This window comes from Manduca sexta, chromosome 11 (genome assembly GCF_014839805.1).
Source record: "Manduca sexta isolate Smith_Timp_Sample1 chromosome 11, JHU_Msex_v1.0, whole genome shotgun sequence".
Taxonomy (NCBI): Eukaryota; Metazoa; Arthropoda; class Insecta; order Lepidoptera; family Sphingidae; genus Manduca; species Manduca sexta.
In genome coordinates this window covers 3,862,095-3,876,379 of record NC_051125.1, presented here as the reverse complement: position 1 = coordinate 3,876,379, position 14,285 = coordinate 3,862,095, and the positions used below count along the sequence as shown (strand labels likewise).

The window sequence follows — 14,285 nt, the reverse complement described above, 5'->3', positions numbered from 1 at the left end:
ACGTAGATTTGTTGTATGTACATTGAAATAACAATCTACGTTGGAATTTATAAAACATGCTATGTTTGAGGCTTGTATCCGACTCATTCTTAGAAGCAGATTTCATCTTGCTCATGTTCTCGCTAACAACTTAGCAATAACCATATGAATATTAAAAGCGAATTTAGTGAACATTCAGAATACATGCCAACATAATATCATAAAACATACTATCAAAAAACGAGAGTAAAAATGCCGAAATAAGACACCGCCTTTTGTTTTCATTGTCTACGTACCAATAACGAGACGCGAGCAACGTAACAAAAACAAAAGAAAATGGCTCTATTATGTGAAAACAACCCAGAGACTACCACGGTTATATTCACCCGTGGGCTGAATTTATACGATATACCGTATGTTGAAACAACCAACGTAACTTGACCCCTCAGACTTCCAAACATTTCCGCCAAGTCTCTACATTTCCCAGACACAAGGGGGGAAGAGTGGCTCTACATAAACTGTTTGTTTGAACATATTTCGAATATCCAAAAGTATAAATTTCACCGGTAAGCTATCGACTTACTTTTTATATGCGTAGGAATCGTGGTATCGGAATGGGCCACTGTTTTCATCACAAACATGGTGTCGTGTTAAAAGTGATATGTGAAATCTTTGTACGTTGATACGTTCTGTTTTATTATACTGTGATAATATTTTCTAGATCGAAGAGTGTTGGATCCTGAAGCGATATATCTACTTATGTCGAAGACTTTATAAGAGTATGCGAAGTAAGTTTTTACCTAAAACATGTACATGATTATTTTGACATTGATTTAATAAATGAAACCACATGTTCGACTTTACCTCTGCTTAGATTGTGCCGAAAATGATCCATGAAGAATGAAAATCTTGATAAAAAAATCTCAATTTAATTTTCTGATCTTTTGATCATTTTGTTGTTTAGTGCAAATATGACGTGTGCGTGGGTGTATTTCTGAATAAAAGCGTGATGTTTCTATTGCGTCGAATTCTTTTAAAGGCGTATAAACTTTAAAATACATTTTAATTATTTATTTTATCTGAAATTTTCACGTTTTTATTCTACATATAAGGTTTGAGTAACTTATTGTAAAATGTTATTTTTGAGAAGTTAACTATGCAGTTTCATTTAGTAATACAATGTCTAAATAACCCTATATTTATATCAACGTATTGATTATATTTTGTTTTAGCTCTAAACTATTTAATCCGAAGTATTATCATCATTAAAAATCTATAGATTGTCTATAAATCAACATATTATCATGGAAACTATATTATTTTAGGACAACTAAAGAGTGCGCTATTCTATAAACTATAAAATATTTTTCTTTGACAGTCACACGCTAATTTAAAATCGTAAGAGCACCCTTCCGTGCCTGTATTTTTTTGTAACTTTTTAACTGTAAGCCACATTTACTTAAATTCGAAAGCACAGGTAATAAAAAGCATAAATGTAACGCGAAATGTTAAATTTAAAACGTATCCAGCTAAAATCCTTTTATAAAAAACACGGTAAGCGAAAACATTTAGCTTTCACCAAGACTGTTTATTATTCAACATGAAAAAATATAAACATGTTATAATAACGCGTTACTTTATTTTCAAATCGTCTGGATAATATTTTTCATATACTAACGCTTTACATACCTATACCGTGTACTTTGTTTTTTGGCAAAACATTTCATTTATTTAGATTTATTTGTTTATAAATTTACTTACATTGAGAGTTAAATATATAAACTTCTTAAGTAATGAACAATAACTTATCAATATAAGTCTACAGACAATAACAAATTACAGTATAGAACTGGGAGTGGATTTATGTTTTAAGTAAATGCCGGCCAAGACTATGAATTCACTATGTTGAAATATATCAAAATATCAATATCATTCCAATATTACCTTAGGCATAATTTTGACAGTTTCATAAATAACCCTTTTAAATCTTACAAAAAACAGCTACGAACTAATATTTTGCGTAACGCAACTCTATACAGTAACTAAAAACATTATCTAATATTTTACATCAATTTGCCTTTCCTCCAAAACACTTTATCGAACTAAATACAACAAAGAGTAACCTCACAAAAGCTAATGCGCGCGTCCTCAGAAGCCTTAATCTTTTTGTACCTCTAATTAAATTAACAAAACCCAGGCGCCCGGAAACTGGACACACACATACAATAGCCCTTGTCCTCTCACAGACGCACACGCAGACAGCGGTTACAGTGAGCGTGAAAGGTTTGTGTGTGTGAGACGGTGCGCGTGTGTGTTTTAGTTAAGGGTCGTCATTTCTCTTGGACCCTCCCCCGTACTGTCCGGAGAAAGGTGAGTTAAAGCGGATTTGTATAGAGCTGTTGGTGGTATGTCGGTAATTCTAAAATATGACTATGAGAATATTAAGTTATTGGAATTCGGTAACAGTAAATTCATTACTAATTTTGAGAATTGCTGATGGACTAGTTTAAAGTTAGTACTACAATGTTATGCAGAGTATTATAGTTCAGACAATCGACTGCATCCTCGACCGCTCATGTTCAAAGTATCATGCTCTTGCTCATTACTCCACCCGCGATAGCATCCAATCCCGGTATTAAAACAGCAATGTGTTTTCTAAATCGCTTAAACAGTTCTTGAGTTTATCCATTGTAAACATACAAAATTCATATATTTTGTCTTTATGACTATAGTTTAAATAATGTAGTGTGGTGTATTAAGAAATACAAAGTCATTATATAATAATATTTAAACAACAAACAATTATCTCGACCAAAATTTTCAGAGGTAATAATGGTTTAGGAATATGCAACCAAACTCACTCCGTCTCTACCAACACCAAACATTATTTGGCCACACCATACTTTAAAGTACTAGGAGACGTTGTATCACCTCTATATAAATGTAACAGACAAACAGACATCCCCCGGCATCCTCCCTCGGATTTTAATATTGATCAGTGTCCGGCCGCGGTCAGGTAGTCTCGGCCACGGGCCGGCGCATGCGTCATGATGCCCGTTAATGCTTGGCGACACGTCGGACAGAATCGAATGCGACTAATGTCGAACGATGTTTTACATTGAAGACATGTGTTTAATGTTTGTTTAAGGTATTTTTAGAAACAGACTCCTTTAAAGTTATAACTAATTACTGTTTTGTCTCTTTTTTACATCAAATAAAACAGTCTGAAGACTATGATTGAATGATTTATTAAAAATATTTATTGATAAAACCTATTTTGTCGACTTAATGATGTAGAGGTGGCCTATGAGTTTTAGAGCGGGAAGTCGTGGGCTCAAATTCAAGAACAGGCAAAACTTTGTGTAATTTTTCTTACTATGATTTTATATCATAACCCAACAACAAGTACATGATCATTTGTCTGTTACCTTATGTATATAAATTCAAACTGTTCTTATGAAAATATTTCTGAGTAATATTTAAAAAGTTATCATGATTTTTTTATTGATAAATTACTCTTATCATCAACGAGTCATGCTGAGCCTTGAGAGAATAGAACAAACTGGAGATCAACGTCACATGTTAGACTTTTGAAAGTCACAGGTATTTAAACTTACTTCCTATCTTACTAATAGCTACGAAACTCGGGCCGAACAAAGTAATATTGGATTTTTCGGTTCAATGTCAGCCCGGAGTCTTCAATTTGTGCTAGATATACTGATAGGTTCGCCAGGTATCACATCATGGGACGTGACACACATGACAAAATATAAGCTCTAGTTGCAACTATGCTTAAACTGTCGGGAATAAAGGTGTGATGTGTGTTTGTATTGGTTTTAATTGTCACTTGCTTTAATGAGAAAAACGTAAAGTAACGTACCAAGGACTTCACAAGAATTTAATGAAGTCGATCAAACTGCACTAATCTAGTGTGGCTTTCTTGTAATCGTAGAAACAGTCATGACCGCTCCGTCCAGTTATTCAATAGCATATACTAATACGAGGACTTCATAAGCATTTTACGAAGTCTATAAAACCATACTAAGCTAGAATGCTTGTCAAAAAGGCTATTAGAGGCTGTCATGGCCGCTCCGTCCAGTAATTCAATAGCATAAATTAATATGCCTGACAAAGACGAAGAATGACATTTTCCGAAAGGGAACATATAAGTACTAATATTCATAAATGCGGTCTATAAATGGTTCTAATTTTAATTAGATTTTACATAAGTTAAGCCGACAAGAACCCTATATGTACCCTTCGCACTGATGAACAATATTAACACTTCATCATTTAACTGTCTTCTAAATATTACTTTTATTACCGCCAAACAACACTATATAGTCTTCTAAAGAATCTCAGAAGCCAATCTCTGTAATACACCAAGAAATCGAAGCATCTAACATTATAAAGATGCGCGCGGTTTAATATCAGAGGGAAGTCCCTAAAATTCCGTATCATGTAAAAGAACACTTTCAATATTGGGATTGGTATCCCTTTGGCCGTAACAAGGTTTTATTAGATCCCACTAAAGGGTATCCCCGCACAAAGGTAGCACAAGAAACCCTTTTTCTACCTTACTTCAAATATATTAACTGTCCCACTACCTTTGGTGATTTAGATCGTTTGAAAACTGGATTGGCGTGTATTTCTTTGATATTTAATGTTATCTTTTATTTTTTTTATTATAACGGATTTGTGTTTGAATGAATAAATACTGATTAAACATTAGTATGATGTATAATAACATTGCATAAATTATTTTATCTAGAATAAAATTCGTAGTTTTAGATGTCTTTCCGATTCGCTATTGAAATGTTTTTAGAATACATTTTCAATATGGCAGGTTGTTTTACAAATACATAAATAATAATTTTACAATATAAACCCTTCAAAAATGCATTTCATACAATCTCTTTCTTTAATTCAACATAATAAGTATGGAAAAGATTCATTTGCCATGCTTCCGCATTGATATAAGTAGTGCAATTTGGCCTGGATATAACTGATGAAATAATTTATAAAGATATCTGTGATTATAACTTCAACGAGGTCATAATACTTCTTAAAATTAGAAATTTAAAACGCTTTAATTATCATAATTGACCAATGATAATGTTTGGATATTACATTCGTGTCATAAAATTTCGCAATTTAACAAAATTAAGGCCCATCCAGCATTCAACGTATCTCATGATGGGTGGCTATTTGTATCCGTACTTTTGTCAGGGGAAATCATGCCTTATATTTATAAAGATATAGACTAATACGGCGTTGCCAGGTTATCGTTGCGATGGCGACCGACGACCGCTCCCGATACGTCTACGTATCAACAACCACTGTCTAGTGAATTGTATTACAAAATAGAGTTTTAGATCTATGAAGCAATCGGAAAGCACTAATTGGATGCTAGAATAGAAAGTTAGACTGAGTAAAGATAACTCGAAGTTCTCGGAAAACTAATTAATTGATATTACACCATCGGAAAAGATTTTATTTGCTGCCATAGTCACATGCCTAAGTTTTAATTTTAGGGGAATTTTATTCTATAATATTATAAAGTTGAATTTGTTTGTTTGAACGCGCTTATCTCAGGAATTACTAAACCGATTTTGAAAAATTTCACTAATAAGAAGCTAGTCTTGAGCGAGAGTCCTATAGGATACTTTTTATCCCGGAAAAACTATATTTTACGCAGACGAAACCGCAAGCAAAAGCTAGTGTTAAGTAATAAAATCGAAATAAAAGTATTTTCGAATTTTATCGCGGTTTTTTTATATTATAATTTTGTCTAAACGTTTAAAAGACTGCAGATTTCACTGGCCTGACATTGGTCTTTCGAAAATTAGTTTCCTTTCGATGTCCTACATTCGCGTAAACATAAGACATTATTATGGCATTATTATTTCAAACCTAAACTTATTAATTTTTTTTCTAAACTTATTAAGTATTTTTTTAATTTTTTTTTTATCCGTAAAATAAAAAACGGCATTTTGTTTCCTGTGACATAGGTATAATTTGTTTTAATATATATAACCAGCAAAGAACTTACGTAATTATATACTTACGCAGAACCATTTCAATATATTTGCGCAGCTATAAATCCGACTAGAATAACGACTCTATCCGACTCTACGTAACAACAATAAAAGATTCGGCCAAAAGTGTATGTTAGCAAAAATGAATGCCCGGTCGAACAGCAAACAAGCTAATGGCGTCGTAAAGTTATGTATTAGACGACCAGTGTAACTTGAGCTCCGATCTGTTTTTAATATTTCCCTCGCCCAGGCCACGGTACAGTAGGAGATATTCGAATGTAGCATCGCGCCATTTGCCTTTATTAGCCATTTGGCCAGTTCGAAATTTGAAATCTGCGTTCGATCTAATTGATTCAACCCTTCTTATGTGAGTTGGTTATTGTTATATTGAATTTCTAATACGGTTTTATAGTTACGAATAATATATATGCGTTAAAAAGTAAGTTATAAAATTTAAAACAAGAAATGTTAGGCTTTCTTATGAGGAGCTTTGGCAAGCAATGTTTGTAATAAGTCATTAACCTATATAATTGGTCGCTCAAATTATATTTCACGTAAGAAATAACACGAAAATCAAGTTATTTGTTAAACCTAATCTGAACTTAGTAAATTCAAAAAAATATTTTACAAATAAAATACTGCAAAATTCCTGAACAAACATACACATAACGCTTGTATGCCTGAAGGGGTAGACATAGATGGAACCAGGGTATTCACTTGAAGCATATGTGTTCCGTCCGATAGTGTGATATGGGACGAGCCTACCGAAACTATCGCCATATTGGGCACAATTTCGAAACTCCGGACTAATAGAGCTGAAAAACCCAATATACCACATTAACTACACTATCAAGGCAATTCTTGAATAACATTAGCTAAAATAATTTAAAACTAAACTTTCACGTTCGTAAACTGTCTACGAAAACAACTAACAAGGCAGGTATGTTTCGAATCGATAGTTGCTGTCTCTAGTGTCACCGTGTAAGGTGGACGAACCCCTAATTTGATCTAGACATAATGAGAGGCAACTGAAGAGCCCTTATAAACTCCAACGTTAGCCAAGACGAATATCAAGTTGTGAAACTTGGAGAGATTTTCGTGAACTGAAATTCGTCCTTAATAGTTTCTGACTAAAAATGGACATGTGTACCAAACATCCAAATGCAGTCAACGGTATCTGCGTTTCCAACAAACATTATATCTCATGATTTTCACAAACTTTCCCATTTAGGTTAAAAAGAAGGTTCAAATATCCGACCGAGCAAAATCCAACTTAAACAACAAATCAAATAGATACAACGGATTTCTGTAAGATCTACTTCTACTAACACCCTTTAAATTAAGAGCACACACACACACACTAAGCACATTAAGCTTCGCCCGCCGGGTGGACGGGCAACAAATGTCGCGGTCAGTAACCACCCGTAGCAACCCCACCCGCTACACGCCGTAGCGCCGTAGCGTGGCTACGAGCTACCAAGTAATATAATTTCGTGGCATTTTAAATGTATGAAATTGTTACGTGTGATGTGATGTTGTAATTTTTAGTTTCATGTTCTTTATTTGTAGTTTGAAGAGCTTATTAAGCTTATTGTAAAGCTTGTACATAGAGTGTCGCTCTTTTAAGATTGGCGTTCCATTGGAAGCTGTATGTTTTGAGTCCGATTTTGTAGTGTTAAATATATGTTATATATATTACGCTATTTTTTTCTTAGAAGCTAAAATTTTACAGTAATTCTCTTTGTTCTAAGCACGTGACGGTGTGTCAGCAACGTTTAAATGGACGCGTGCATATTACTTTGAAATTGTTGATACTTAACTACTTTGATGTTTTATGCTTCTTTATCTAACTTTGTTGCTAAGTTCATGTTTGTTCTGCAACTTTCATGAGAGCTATTTTATACACTACGATAATATTTTAATATAAACAAATAATTTTCATTCGATTATCCATTAAATTTGTGTATAGAGCTAATCAATTTTTAAAGTAATCCATTTAACATTATACTTTAAGTACTGGTTAGAGGCAAAATGCTATTTATGAGAAAAAAAATACAATTATTGACTGCGTAAGATACTGGTTATAGGCGAAATGCTATTTGAGGAAAAAAATCCTCTTATTCGTTACTTTCAAAACGATAACATAAAAATGTATTTCACAATAAACGGCCATTATATTTTTTCCATTCGATTACAGCAGATTGTTAATAGCAAACCTTTACACGTTAGACAAAAAAAAGTAAATACGTTACGCAAACAAGTTTTCATTTGCTAAGCGAAGGCCGTTCACCCCACCCAACCCTGCGCCGGCCGCGGGGTACTTTTGACCGAGTCAGCGGTCCGGCTCCCTCGGAGGCGGGTCCGCACTGACCGCCACCCTCGCCCCCCGGCTTATTTACTGCGGATTTTATTTGCACACGACATGGCCGACCGGGTTTTGTGAATTTGAATATTCAAGAATGGTTGGTTTATTTGTATTAAAAACCTTATTTAAAATTTAAAAAAATAATATTTAGATAATATCTAAAAGGCAATAGAATAGTCGATTGGAAGGTTATTTTTAAGAGAAAGTAAGGTATGTAAAAATTTTATACAGTTTAAACAACATTTTACCCCTTTAGTTACTTTCTATTTACATTATACGCTATATTACATATACTACTACTACACAATTTTAACTCTTACTTAATAAGAACAAAACTCCATAGCTTCTACTTATTAAATTCATGTAGAAAAATAATATTCTTGCGACTTCGAATAATATATTCCTTACAAATAATTCAACATTAACAATGTAATGTCGAATACGTAATTTTATTTCAATAAACCCACGCTCCGCGCCACAAATAGATCCACTAACAAAATAACATCCCAAACATACATGTCGACTATAATTGGACCTATTCGAGCAACTCGAGAAATATATCCCAGTTCCTCCTCAAAAATATGTTACGTCTCAACCGAGCCATTGTCCTTTGAAAAAAGAATATCGCATAACGAAGTTGAGTTCCGACTTTATATCAAATATCACGCATGACGCGACATCACCCCCGCCCTGGGGTGGGCAATAAAAAATAATATATTGGAATATGTTGGAAATAACAGCGTATCATCCTGCGCGGGTACCGGAATACGAAGGACATTCGGGCTACGAGTCCAGCCTCTTTTATTGTCTCGGCGAAACTGCTGACAGAATGAGTGCTTGTTTGTTATATCGCGTTTGTATGAATAATATTATTTTGCTTGTTATGAGTAGAGCAATATATAAAATTGAGCTGATATCATACGAATTGCTTATACATACCGGAGTTTGCAAAGTAGTAACACACTTAAAACACTTATAATAATTAAACATTGTATGTTTGAGGTCTCGTATCGCACAAAATAAATTTAAGATTAATCTATAAATCGATTTCGAAATTCAAACCGTTCGATCGATCTGCGCACACGCACTCGCGAGTCGGTATCGTCAAGGAATGGATCAGGAAGTAAGGTAGAGCCGACCGGGGTCAGGTAGCGGGGCTTAAGAATTACCGGCGCGTTAAGGGGTTAACTCACAAAAGCTATAATTATTATTATTGGGGTTAAGGAGAATACAAAAGAAGCTCCGCCGAGACGAGTTTCGGGTTACGTTGAGTTTGCACGCGCATTCGTGACGTACATTTGAATACCTCATTATTGTGAGCGTTGTTTAATTCCTTCGTATTTTGTTAGCGTTGCATTTAAAACCGAAACTCGTTATGAGACATTTTACTTTCTTTTGCAAAACAGTACAGTAGATATATATTATAAAGTATATAGTATATGTTTTAGAAATGTAACGATAGTTTCTACGTTTTGGTAAGTCGGTCGAACCTTAGGTATTATAGGTACTCACCCAATTTTATTTATACAAATATTTTTTCTTTCATTATTATATTCATTTAGGTTCATATTATGTAAAGCTGTTTTCACACACAAAAATCGATTCTCACTCCACATTTATTTAAAATTATTTGTACTAAATACGATATGCACAGTTTTAGGGTATTTTCCGTTTTGCACAAACTACCTCTACCTGACTGCACATTCACGTGTGAAACTTGCGACTGTCATTTTGCACAATGTCACCACACTAACCCTTCACATGTTACTTAATGTACCTGAAACGTTCCGATCCAATAATTCATTACCGAACAATAACACTAACTTATTTTTCTAGTAATAATAATAACCAAACCCTTTATCGTGGCGCCGTTGTCTGAGCGACCCTTGCGAATTTTTTGACACAAATAAAACACCCGTTCGCAACACAAATATTTAAGAAAAAAAAACGCACTCGCTTTATAACTTTGTCTCTGGCCATAAATCAGTTTTGAAATAACAAACCGTCGGTGTTATACGTTCTAAATTCGAATTGGAGTGTAATCGATTGACTATTTTTTTTAAATAGATTCTGTCGACTTAAAATATATTTTAGTACGTAAAAAAGTATCCAATTTAAACAAGTAAAACATACTGGCCTTAACAATATCAGTTATAAGTACCTGTATTCAAATTAAGAACATACTTTTATTTATTTTTTACTCCTAACAAAGCATTTGGAACAATAAGCGAAGAGAGCTCGCACTCGCATGTAAAGATGTTAGATTAGATTCAAAGGTAATTTTGTACTTGACGTGCGCCACAAATAGTGAACTTAAATTATTCGGCTAATTTCCCTCTATTATGCAAATTGATTCGACTGATAAACGAAGTGGATGTACTTGAGTTATCTGCATTTTATATCGGTTAGAAAATGGAACGCGTGTTAACATCAAGTATATTGTGTTTTTTGGTTGGGAAACAAGTGTTATATTTATTCTTTTATAAAATTAATGTTACGATAATAAAGTATATTCTTAATAAAATATTTTTTTGCTCGTAAAAATCGACAGCAAGGCATGTCATACATTGAGAATATTAGTTGTACAACATTAAAATTATTATGTATAATTTAAGATTCCTCTCAAAAAATTAATGTAAAAATATCACATCAAAATACACGGGACTTTCAGCTGCTATATCGTTTTTAAACTGCACCAACTTCGGTTAGCAGTAATCACAATCTGTTTCACATTATTCAAACACATCTGCCTATTGCCATTACATTATCCTCGCCAAGCATTAGAACCCTTATGCAAAAATTGAATAGAAGAGTCGGTGAACACGCCATTGTAATGTACCAGGTATATGAGAATTGCAACATTCAAATTAATAAAATAATAAAACTAGGACGTGATGCACGCAAGGGTTAAGTTCTATTGTTCGGTGTAGAATAGGGATTTATCTATGCACGTTTTAACTATGGTTTTAAATGCAATAGAAAATAGGAAATATAAATCTTCCAAACATGGCTCAGAGATTTAAATATAATAAATTAGGTATTTTTTATTCACTCATTGAAACTGAACATTTCTAATGACTAACGCATTCTTTCATTCTGCCTTAAGCTATGTGGTTTTAAAAAAAAATAATCAAAGTTCGTATTGTAGTAAGATATTACGAGAAAATGAAGTTATGCATAATATTTCTTTCCAATTTATACAAATAAAATTAAAATTAAAATATTGCATCGTTTTGTAGTAAAGAAGTATAACTATTAACTATATTATGGTTACCGGTTATAAGATAATCAAATTAATTATTCAATTTATTTTAAATCTATTTTAGTTTGTATTATTGAACATATTCAATTTGATACGTAATTAATCATCTTTATTTATGACCAATTAGCGAAATGATACCAAAAAAGTAGGGGTCGTGAGAATTATCGAAAAAATTTCACAGCGATCGCCTCTTGACACCAATTGATGGTAAAAAATACCCCGAATAGGGTTAAAACGCCGTGTTTTGGGGTAAAAAGTGCCAACTCGATATATTATAGCGAACAATACTAATTATGTTTGTATGGATTTTGATGTAATGGGGTTATTTGTTGATCCTTTAAACGTGCTTCTGTTTACTTATTTGGGGATCTTTTTGACATTTTTGTAGGATTTATTAATGTGTATTTTGTTGGTGTTATTGGGAAAATTTAACCGATTTATTTTCAATCGACGTAACACTATCATATCTAAGCGACAGCCAGTAAACTTTTAAGTTAAGCTATTTTTTTTTATTTTTATAAGAAATATCGTAATAATTAAACTATTTACTTTATAAAAGTAATGTCTAGTCGTAAAATTATCTTAGAGATAAAAACTCCTAGATCAAGCGACGCAGAAAAGTCTATAAATTATAAATATGTACATAACCCTTTTTAGGTATATTTGTCGGTTCTATATAACTCATAATTGTATTTCAAGCATCGAAATATTTTGCAGTCTTAGACTATAATTTTCATGTTTTAAGATTAATTGAATTATTTTATAAAACTAACACCTTTTTAATACCATGTTTATTGTGAATATTTGATTATTATTAAAAATAATTACACAGTTTTAATAGCCCAGGGAATTGCCCTAGCTAACGCCACCTAAACGGTAGCTCTCCAAAATCCGTTTAGAAAAATGTTCGACAAAAAATACAGTCAATTGTATTTCGGTAGCTTACGTATCGACATTTTGTATTTTTTATTTCACACTGCAACTATTGTAACTTGCAAGAGTCAACGAGCGCAGTTTTTTTTTACTTTTTTTTTATAAAATCCTATTTTTCGGATTAAAGGGGATTTGGACACTTTGTTGTGGCAACAATACGTTTTGTGAAGACACGTATTTGTTTTGGTTTATCTGATTCCCACGTTAGTTGTGTCATTTTTGTAATAACCTCTAAAGTGATATCGGCTCACTATTACAAAGTCCTATGTTAATTTTGACGTGTAGCAAAAACAAGATTAAAAATTTTCATGTTGGTAAAAATTTGGAAAAAGACAATAATTTATTTAAGTCATAGATAGAACCTTGTAATAGTAATATATAAAGCATTTGTCGATCTGAAACGTTTTCACGTCTAAGTAAATCATTTTTTGAGTGAACCGTACTGTATTCTGTAATTTCATTTCAGAGTAATGTTTGAAAAACTACGACACAATACTATCACAAAAATATAACAGTCGAATCATTCACAGAACGAAACAAAGTGTTAAACATGAAATATTAATCAAAATGAATTATTCACAAGAATCCAATCGCATGCGAACAAAAATTGACGACAAATAGTGATTCGCGTCTCCCCCATTATTGGCATCCAATCTCGCATCCCCAATACTTGGCTTATCAACATTCGGACACCATAACAGACCTTTGCTAGCCTCATACATATTTTAGGGGGCGCACACCCCTTCTGGTCAACTGTCAGTAATGATTTGCTGCCTTTTCCCTTCCTTACGCCCCCGTCTAACCACCCAATTTATGACTGATCCCCATATCAAGTTCATCGTTTGAGAATTAGTTTTGTCGTACGTGGGCACGGAGGTCAGGGTATAGTGGTCGTTAGTAGACCAGGGGCGTTTGAAAAAGTTAGATTATCTACTATTTTTTCGGAAACTAGGGTGGATATCGGTAGAAAATATGGCTTCCTATTCGTATATATTTCGGACTTCTTTGTAGTTTCTAGATTTGTTTTATACACATTTTATGGCCAGTGTCTGAAAGTATACGGTAACAATGTTTGTGGAAGTATTTGATATAGAACTAATAAAACTTTATTAGACTTGCTTGCGGGGAATAGTTAAATAAGGAACTAATTTTAGATGCTTATTTCTGTGCCCTGATATGACAATGTATTCCTACCAACAAGAACTTTGTGTTAACATGTTCTTTTTAAACGGCTTGTAATCGTCTTTGAATGCTTTCTAATTCAACAATTACCAACCAAACTTATACTGTATATGTATTCTTTACCCAAACCGAAAGAAACCTTTTTAAGAACATATTAACCGGCAAATTCAGAACGTCATACGCAGACAGAGTTTTCGTTGTGCAAACAGACATTTAAGTTTGTTTGGTTAACGTTCGCAACGTGACACCGCCAGTGGCCGATGGATTCGGCATGGCAAATAGCATTTGTGCGTTTGCAAACAACTTGCCGTGGCTATCGGGTTACTTACGGCATGACGTCGGTGGCTTTTGTCCACGGCTTTTCGTAAGAGTTGGCTCAAATACCTTTGAAATATTTCGCGATAAGTCGGAGAAATCATACGATTTCGTGGTTGTGTTGTTCACCATCAGGCGAGCGGCTTGCTCGTTTCATCATTTATTTGTATAAAAAGGTTGTGGGATTTTTTACCTACTTCAAAAAAGAGGT

The 14,285-nt window shown here is 33.4% G+C and overlaps 1 long non-coding RNA gene across 1 annotated transcript in view; it reads right to left on the bottom strand.

The window, feature by feature from the left end:
* Window positions 1–9,486, bottom strand: part of LOC119189029 — a 44,898-nt gene extending 35,412 nt beyond the window's left edge. The window contains exon 1 of the long non-coding RNA XR_005112217.1: window positions 9,322–9,486. This is a non-coding gene — a long non-coding RNA (uncharacterized LOC119189029). The remainder of the gene's footprint in view (window positions 1–9,321) is intronic.
* Window positions 9,487–14,285: the final 4,799 nt, after the last annotated feature.